General features: G+C 41.7%; 2 protein-coding genes across 3 annotated transcripts in view; one reads left to right on the top strand and one right to left on the bottom strand.

Moving 5' to 3' along the window:
* LOC111861594 (sodium channel protein Nach) overlaps positions 1 to 9,666 on the bottom strand; it is a 59,907-nt gene that overhangs the window by 22,109 nt on the left and 28,132 nt on the right. The gene's annotated exons all lie outside the window — the stretch shown is intronic.
* The window catches only part of LOC111861596 (NPC intracellular cholesterol transporter 1 homolog 1b), a gene marked incomplete at its 3' end in the record, with an annotated part of 33,468 nt that continues 32,745 nt past the window's right edge, over positions 8,944 to 9,666 (top strand). Inside the window, exon 1 of the mRNA XM_023846287.2 lies at positions 8,944 to 8,988. The remainder of the gene's footprint in view (positions 8,989 to 9,666) is intronic.

Below are 9,666 nucleotides of genomic sequence, written 5' to 3'. Positions count from 1 at the left end.
TTGAATTTGGCTCAGTGACCTCCTTTGGAGATATGAGGTTCTTTTACGTGCCGTAAAGCTACGACACGGGACCCACGGCTTAAAGTCCCTCCCGGAGGACTTGTTCCCTGAAATTTTCCGCCCTTAAAAATTCCACGAGCTCCGCCGGGTTTGAACCCGAGTACCTTGAGTCATGATGTGGGAACGTTACCCCTAGGCTACGGAGGCCGCTTTTACTATATAATAAGTTACGTAAGTGATAAATGTAGCCAAAAAAAGTGGAAATAAAAATGATTATCATGTCACTTCTGATTTCATTCAAGACATGTAAATTGCATATATCCGTTAACTTGGAATTTAAGCTACTTTTGTCTAAGGCTGTATCTCCTATACATCCTTAACTGACCCTGCACGTTTTACTTCAGACACAAACACACTGACCACATTACACATATACAATCCGCTGTAAGCTCACGGTATCTAAGTAAAGCTCCCCTTAAAATCATTATAAACTCCGTGGCCTATAGTCCGCAAGCGAACTATATCGACTGAGCGATCGCCGCTTGTCGGCGAAGTTAGTGCCAACTTTAGCGGATAGAGGGTGTCGCATGGTCAGCGCAACGAATCCCCACAGCCGTTAATTTCGTTTTTCTAGGCCGGAGCCGCTATTTCATTAAAATAGCTCCTCAATTATGCTCACGAGGCTGAGTGGAACCCGTTCCAGGCCCACTACTTCTCATAAAGTCTGGTAGAATCGGAACACAGGACCTTTGACCACTAGATCAAAGGGGCAGTCAAAATTATTACAACTTTCCTAATCTATATAAATATAAAGCCTAAGTATAGCTGCGATATTATGAGCCTGTCAACCAACAGAAGTCTGTAGTAGTAGTTAAGGGATGGACTTTCAGGCGGCGCTGACAGAGGCTTCTATGTTTAGAGGGCACTGTATTCTTAACCCCTGTTGAAAACAAATTTTCATCACAGAAGGTGCACATATTTAGCCAAAAGTCGGCTGATTTTCGACGGACTACACGGCGTCATATCCCAGAAGATAGAAATCTTCATTGATGGACTACGTTTCCAGGCGTTTCATCAGCCATCATTTGTAATTCCATGACGTCGATAATGAGCATATTTGTATGGTTACAAGATTTCAGATAACAAATGAAACAGTCAATGTCAGAGAGCGTGCCGCCTTCCATTGGCTAATCGCTTTCTACTTTCGCCTTTATGAAGGTATTCAACATGACGTAGACATAACGCCCATTCGTAAGATTTCTTTCACATTGATCCTCTAATCTGTTTCTCAAACTGCGGCCCGAGGACAACCAGGTGGTCTGAAAACGGTTTCAGGGAAGCAGCTTAAGAAAGTAAGCAAGGCAGCGCCATAGCTCAAGCGGTTAGTCGCTGGCTTCCCACCGCGACGGCCCGGGTTCAATCCCGGAACAGGTTTTCTCCGAGTGCTTCGGTTTCCCCTGCCGATCTTCATTCCACCAACTGCTCCACAATCACCCTCACCTATCATCTGGGGCTGGTACAATAGGCCAGAAGTGGCCGCAGTGCAAGGGACTTAGTCCCACCCCACTAGCAATAAAAAAAAATAGTCCAGTCTTAAACGAGACGTCCTCTATTACTAGGTCGATTAAATCGGCGATTTCCATTGGCGTGGCTCCCACCGAAGTAGACGGCAAAACGGAAAACAGAAAGCGGTGCACGTTACAATTACGGGTGTGCTCCAAACCTGAGCTACCAACTGATAGAACTGTGTACATACTTACTTACCTTATAAAGCTCATAAAACTCAGTTCAGTTATCAATAGATGGCCAGTCCAGATGTCTTAAGGCACTGACTTAACGAGATGCTATCAATGATTCACGTGAGAAGTCACCTAGTTGCAAACATGTAGGCCTATCCTTCTTATTGAATAAGTACTGTTAGTCACACTCGGCTAGTTTCTATTGTTAACAAAGGAAGAGATCGCAGGACTTCCTCAGGGAGATATGGGGAAAACTGAGGGTAAAATTTAATGGGAATAAATATATGTACATTTTCACTTCCAACGATACCAAAGAATGCCTCCCCCGTACTTCCACCTCTGATGATTTATATGATGCGCGAAGCTGAAGAATCTCCACTGTTAGAAGCCGTTACTAGTAAACGGCTATTGAAGATATAGCAGGCTGGAAAAAGGCTTAGCGATTGCTGTGGTGATCTGGGCGCTGTAATTGCGTGTAGTTACGAGTGGTGCTTACAAGTGATCAATAAATCCAATATCCAATCTATACCCAGTATATAGTGAAACCCTTAAATTCGTGAGAGGATCTTAGATAAAGTTTACCTTGAAAATAATTGTGTAGAGGTCCTATAAGTCTCAGCTTCACCGCATGAAGGTGCTCTCTTACACGAATCCTATGCAATTAATGTCGTTTGCATCAACTTACAATTAAAGACGATTACATAAACTTCAAATGTGTAGACATGTCATGGATTTGATTCAATGTCACTACCTTATTTCAGAATGCAAAAGCAAGACGAAGAAACGACATCGGCGTATAACGAATGAGCTAATTAACGTCTAAAGAACAAACATCCGTTAGCCCACAAAAGTTTCTAATGGTACTGTGACGTGACTTGTTGGCATTAGGCTGGTTCTTCAAACAGCCTGGTATGTATACAGTTATGTAACTTGTAGATCATACATGTAATTAAACAGACAAAATAGATCATTCCACTACGTTCTTAATTCCTAGACAATTTATGTTCAGAATTATATTAAATGAAGGAATGATCTATCTACATTCTTCCTTAATTTATCATTAGAATACAACATTAGAAGCACCGAAAAAATCACGAGGGACAGAAATTAAATAGAATACATCTGTTTTTATTCTACACTGATGATTACGTGAGGAACTGATCGGCATTCAAAAAGTAATTCTCACTCTGACTCTTCGTAGCTACGAGTTATAACAAACAAACTCCGTGGCTTGTAGTCCGCAAGCGAACTATACCGACTGAGCGACCGCCGCTTGACAGCGAAGTTAGTGCCAACTTTAGCGGATAGAGGGTGTCACGCGGTCAGCGCAACGAATCCCCACAGCCGTTAATCTCGGTTTTCTAGACCGGAGCCGCTATTTCCTTCAAATAGCTCCTCAATTATCCTCACGAGGCTGAGTGGACCCCGTTCCAGACTCACTACTTCTCCGAAAATCTGGTAGCGTCGGTAATCGAACCCGGGACCTCTGCATCTGAAACCAGGAACTCTGACCACTAGACCACAGAGCCTTCAATTTGAGCATGAGTATGAGGGATGAGCCATAAAACTGACAGTAGCGCTGCGACCTTCAATGGTCTATTGCAGCCCTGTCCAACGCGGCGCCCGCGCCGTGGTATATTTTTCTGGCGCCCTCCGTAACCACATACAATTGAGCAGATTTTTAATATTAATTCAAATTGTAAGACAAGAGACATTTTTGAACGTCTGAGTACTGTAAAATATTTTCGAAAAATTTTATTATTATTATTATTATTATTGGTAGTAGTAGTAGTAGTAGTGGTAGTAGTAGTAGTAGTAGTAGTAGTAGCAGTAGTGGTAGTAGTAGTAGTGGTAGTAGTAGTAGCAGTAGTAGTAGTAGTAGTGTGGTGGCGCCCGCACCTCGATAGGCATCAGTGAATTGTGCCCGAGTACATAAGAACGTTGGACAGCACTGGTCTATTGTGCTTAAGCCTTCAATAAATCCAATTACCAATTCAAAACCCGTGTCTAGTCGGAAACACGTGACAACAGTCTTCACCAAATGATTTCTTTCAATGGCTCCTCCAGTTCATTCAGGCCATCTACCTACACATAGGACAACACAAACACAGAATGAACACAGACATCCATGCCTTCAATGGGATCCGAACCCAGGATCCAAGCGTCTGAGCGAGCGAAGACACTTCATGCCTTAGACGGCGCGGCTACTGTGATAGGCCACCAAATGTTATTAGGGTGACAAAACCAAAAGGGATAAGTGGGACATGTAGCAAGCAAGGCGAATATGAGAACTGTATAATTTACTCGTATTAGTAGTAGTAGTAGTAGTAGTAGAACTTGAAATGAGAACATTTGGGTGATTTTGACGTATATGTGATGATAATATTAAAACGGATAATCATGAAACAAGTTACGAGGGTGAAGGACTGAATTAATCTGGTTAAGGATATGAACCAGCAGCGGGATTTTGAGAACACTTTAATTAACCGCTGGGTTTCATAAAGAAAAGGGAGTTTCTTGACAACGCCAATAGCTATCAGCTTCTAAACATGGACTCTGCTACCTGAAGTTGACTGTTGTAACCTGCTTGGATGACACGCAATCAGTCTAACTTCCACAAACTGTATGAATCAATCCACTATATTTATAGCTGCGAAAGGAAAGTGATGTTTTAGGCAGGCTTTTAACACACACACACAAATATACGATATACATGTAGCACGAATTATTCATTATTGACTGAGATTAAAATGTATATAAGGAAATAATGCTACAGTCTTCGGTGAAAGTGGGTCGTACCATGGCAACGTAAATTGAAAGTTAAAGCCATTCAATGGACGGAAAGTCACGCCATTATTGTGTACAGACCAGCACAAATTTCGTTGAAATTTCAAAGAAAAATATTACAGATTTGTATAAGAGATTCTCACACTGATATTTATTTATGGAGCTGAGCCCTTCTTGAGGAGCCGCACATTCTGCAGCTACTCAAGAATTTCCCAGCATTTTATGGAACCCGAAGGTTCATTACCGTGTTCACAAGAGCCCTCCACTTGTCCATATCCTGAGCCAGAGCAATCTAATCCATACTATCCCAGCCTATCTCTCTAAGATCCGTTTTAATATTGTCCACCCACCTACGTCTTGGTCTTGCCAGTGGTCCTTTTTCTTCTGGCTTTCCCACCAATATCCTATACGCATTCCTCTTCTCCATGTTTTGTTCATTTTTGTTTTAAAAAAATTAAAATTAAAAAATTTTATGTATTTAATAACGATTATGTGTATTATGATTATAATGATTAACACTAATATTGATCCAGATTAGGACATTTCAATAACGTGAGATGTATTTAATGAAAAGTACCTGAAGATGGTCCTAAATATGGACCGAAACATTCATTCATTCATTCATCTGTAATCTGTCAAGACGACAGGTCCACAGTCTCTTCCAAAACACTTCCTCCACTTGATGCGATCTCAACTTTCTCCTTCAAATGAGAATATCCTCTTCTATCTCCAAGGTCATCCAGCATCTTCTTACGTCTTCTGGTCACTTCTATCCGCCCCTCTATCTTTCCTTCAATAACTTCTTTTAGATGGCAGTTTCTGCGTAAGATATGACCAATCCAATTAGCCTTCCGTTTTCTTATTTCGTGTAGGATATTCCCCTGCTCAATGACTCCAAATAACACTTCTTCATTTCTCACATAATCGGTCCAACTGATCTTCTCCATCCTTCTCCAACACCACATTTCGAAACTTTCCAGATGTTTCTGATCTACTGCCCTAAGTGTCCATGTTTCAGCCCCCATACAAAGCAATGCTCCAAATGTAGCATTTCACTAGTTTCTTCCTCAAATTTAAGTCCAATTTGCTAGTAAAAAGATTCTTCTTCTTGCTAAATGCAGCTTTTGCCATGGCAATCCTAGATTTAATTTCACGCGTACATCTGCCATCATCTGTTAACAGGACCTAAATATGTAGAAGTTATTATATAAAACCAATGTAAACAATTTTATTGATTTATGTTATTGTGTTCACAGCCAGAATAACACAAATCACGACATACAAGGGGATTCAAACATTAAAAGAGGAAATATCTTGTCCCTGCCGAAAATCGAACCCGGCTTACTCGGTCGTCCAGCCCGTAGCCTAATCACTATATCGGCCGGATTATCCCGGCTCCACTTAACAACCCAATCCGTCAGTATACACGCATAATCATTTCTGTTAATGACGGTTTCATTTTACTATCCAAGAGACTTATCACTATGCAGAACACCTGGCTAAAGTCAAGCTGATAACTGAGCATGCGCAGCGCATGACTCTCTTAACGAGACAAAGGGCAATGTTCAGTGGGAAAAGAAGAAGCCACAGATGCCAAAGCCGTCTATACTTACATGACCACGTATAATATCCATCAGGCTTAACGGCGTAGCGAACACCTGGCCTACAGATACGATTTTCCGTTAGAATCATGTCATACATCGCATACTTTGTTGCGTACTACGTCTCATTTCAGTAGCTTCAAATTTAATGAAATGTTAAGCCCTAACTTCTCAAATTTAAATAATGACACGTGTATTAGTGACTATAGACGGGGTTTGGATTGGTGAATAGATTTATTGACCACTTACAGGTCGTAACTACAAACAATTATAACATTATTGATGATTTCCACGCTACAAATCACTCAACACCAAGGCTAGGGCCACACGAGCGCACGAAGTACGTCCGTTGCAACGAACGTTGCTGAGGACACCACACACTTGCAGAATGCGGCGCGTAGTTTTTGTCTGCAATGGAGCTAGACGAAAGCGTAGAATTCGCCTCTCTTGTTTATTTCTACAACGAACCCAGCCAAAGTCTTCTCAGTCTGTTTCTACTAGTCGTTACTTGGTAACGGCTGTCCGCAATGGATATTCCTCTGCAGTGTCCTCACTGGTAACGAATCTTAGCAATGGAGATTCTTCCGCTTCCGGTGCCCGCTGGCTAACACTCCACAGCTGAACCCTATTTGCCTTGAGGATCCGATTATCTTCAAGGTAAATCCTCGGCACGAGGATATTTTCATTTTATGACAGCAGAAAAATCAGGGGATTCACAACATCCTCAATTACAGGATGGACAAATGTCGAACACTGACTGAAGTACCTGAGAATAGGGCGCTGAAGATATTTATTTGAACCGAAGAGGGAGGGGATAATATGAAGCTGGAGAAAAATGCACAATGAGGAGCTTCGTAACTTATAAAGAACTCCATGGTCTGTAGTCCGCAAGCGAACAATACCGACCGCTTGTCGGCGAAATTAGTGCCAACTTCTGCGGATAGAGGGTGACACGTGGTCAGCGCAACGAATCCCCACGGCCGTTAATTTCGGTTTTCTAGACCGGAGCCGCTATTTCACTGAAATAGCTCATCAATTATCCTCACGAGGCTGAGTGAACCCCGTTCCAGACCCACTACTTCTCAGAAAATCTTGTAGCGCCGGGAATCGAACCCGGGACCTCTGGATCTGTAGCCAGGAACTCTGACCACTAGACCACAGAGGCGGTCCCACTCCAAATGTTATAGACTGATCAAATCAACGAGGAAGAAATAGACAAGGCATGTAGTATGCATGGGGGGAGAATAGAAATGCATATAAAATTTGAGAAAGAACACACGAAAGAAAGACACTAACAAGATGAGGGATAGATCCTAGATAGGAATGTGGATTGGATTCATCTGTTTTAAGATAGGAACACCTTGCGGAATCTTGTGAAACACGGTAATGAGACTTTAGGTTTCATAAAAATACATACTACGAATTTATTGAATGTCTGAGCAAGTGATGGATTCTCAATAACTCAGCTTTATGGTGTTACAGAGCCTGTGGTTGCTTACAAAAAATGCATTTACATGTAGTAAAATAAAGGGAAGTCAAGATTTACAACTGTCCATTAAGAGACATGAGTCAGTCTTATCTAAATAATAACTTAATCACAGATACACACGGTGGAACTCACACCTGTTTAAGACACCTTATCACTATTGTGATATAAAAGGATTTACACAGCTGTAAGCCTGATAGACATAACTGGGTACAGATTAAGAAATAGTCCCATATTTATCATATTCTTCAACGGTCATCTTTTAAACTTCTTTTGATAGATGTCGTTAAGTATACAATTTTTTTTTTGTCTATCTATCAGACTGAGCACTTCGAACACACAGGCATAAATGGATGTTAATACAAACAAACTCCATGGTTTTAATCCGCAAGCGAACTATACCGACCGACCGAGCGACCGCCGCTTGTCGGCGAAGTTAGTGCCAAATTTAGTGGATAGACGGTGTCGCGTTGTCAGTGCAAAGATTCCCCACGGCCGTTAATTTTGGTTTTCTGGACCGGAGCCGCTATTTCCTTGAGTTATCTCCTCAATTATCTTCACGAGGCTGAGTGGACCCCGTTCCAGACCCAATACTTCTCAGAAAATGTGGTAGCACCGGGAATGGAACCCGGACCTCTGGATCTGTAGCCAGGAACTCTGACCACTAGGTCGAATAGATGTTAATACAGATTTTAAAGAAATAACATGTGAAGTGGATTCAGCTGGCTCAGAACTGGGACGAGTAGGGGCTCCAGTAGTACGCAGTGATCACAGAAGAAGGGGAACTCTTTGACCAGTTGAGGAGTGTGAGACTTAGCCGATTAAGATTATCGTCTTCTTGAATGTGAAGCCGTGTAATCTGGTATATAAGTCTCGGATGATCCTGCTTTCTTCTTCTTGCTCGACTTCTCAAAAAAATTGGTTAATGATTTATCACACTAGACGGTATCAAAATTCAAGAGATCAAAAGACAATTTTCTTAAGTGAGCCATATTGTTTTCACATTTAGGTACGTCCTCTTTAATCGACTATTACCGCAAGGGTTCAATTAAAAAAATCTGGTCGTGAGTCTCAAGGGGCTTGACGCCAAGATGAACTGATTAGCTGTAAATCACCAGTCGTAAAGCAACTATGACTGTGTTTAAGGGAGTGGACAGATGTGAAGGCACTCAGAGCAGCCTGGGACAGCAGAAATTTAAGAGCAAGTCACTTAGTGTTCAAGGGGTTATACTATGGAGTAAGATATCACGTGATGTGCAGTGTTAACACCTGATGGACTCCATTCCTATCTGCAGCGATATGATCGTGACCGATCGTGACAGTCTGAAAGAAGACAGTGAAGGTACAAGGCTACAGGACAGGAGCTCTGAACAAGGTATGGTTCTACTGATCTCGACGCCTATGCCGGGTTAGGATCGCTGACAATAGCAATCTTCATACAGAAACCAGTTTTATACTGACGTGGAAAAGAAGCGAATGTTAACAACCGGGACAATGGACAATGTTACGGCAAATATCAATTTTTTAATTATCACGTCAGTGACTGTTCAGATTGTCCTCCGGGTTGTGATACCGTGCAGTCTTGTACGCGGATAGCGACGTTTGGGTGAACAATTCTTTGATACAACCCTCGATACAATTAAACCGAAAATATTCCCCACTCTAGGGGCAGTGCTGTAATTTCTTTTTGGTTCGACTATCGGCTTGGACACCGGAAATATTAATCGAGGTTCTTTTATGGTTTTACTCAGTCTTTCCAGGAAAATTTCCGAGGAAGTTCCTCGATTAGTTTACTACAACATCCTTCCAAATCTTTCATTCATAACTATTCGACTCTTCATTCTTACCACTCGAAGCTATACAGTCTAGTTATTGACACTGTCGTAAAATAACCCACAAAAAATTCTCGCCCTCAAGATGGAGACAAAATTTTCCGCCGAAATATCGATCTCTGAGTACAAAATCGCACCGTATCATATCCCAGATCATAATCCACGAAATATTATTAATATATCTATTAGTTTTTAAATTAAGTATTACTTCTTATCACCGC

Source organism: Cryptotermes secundus, unplaced genomic scaffold (assembly GCF_002891405.2).
Source record: "Cryptotermes secundus unplaced genomic scaffold, Csec_1.0 scaffold2307, whole genome shotgun sequence".
Lineage (NCBI taxonomy): Eukaryota > Metazoa > Arthropoda > Insecta > Blattodea > Kalotermitidae > Cryptotermes > Cryptotermes secundus.
The sequence above is the reverse complement of the archived record's forward strand: the minus strand, read 5'-3'. Positions and strand labels throughout refer to the sequence as shown.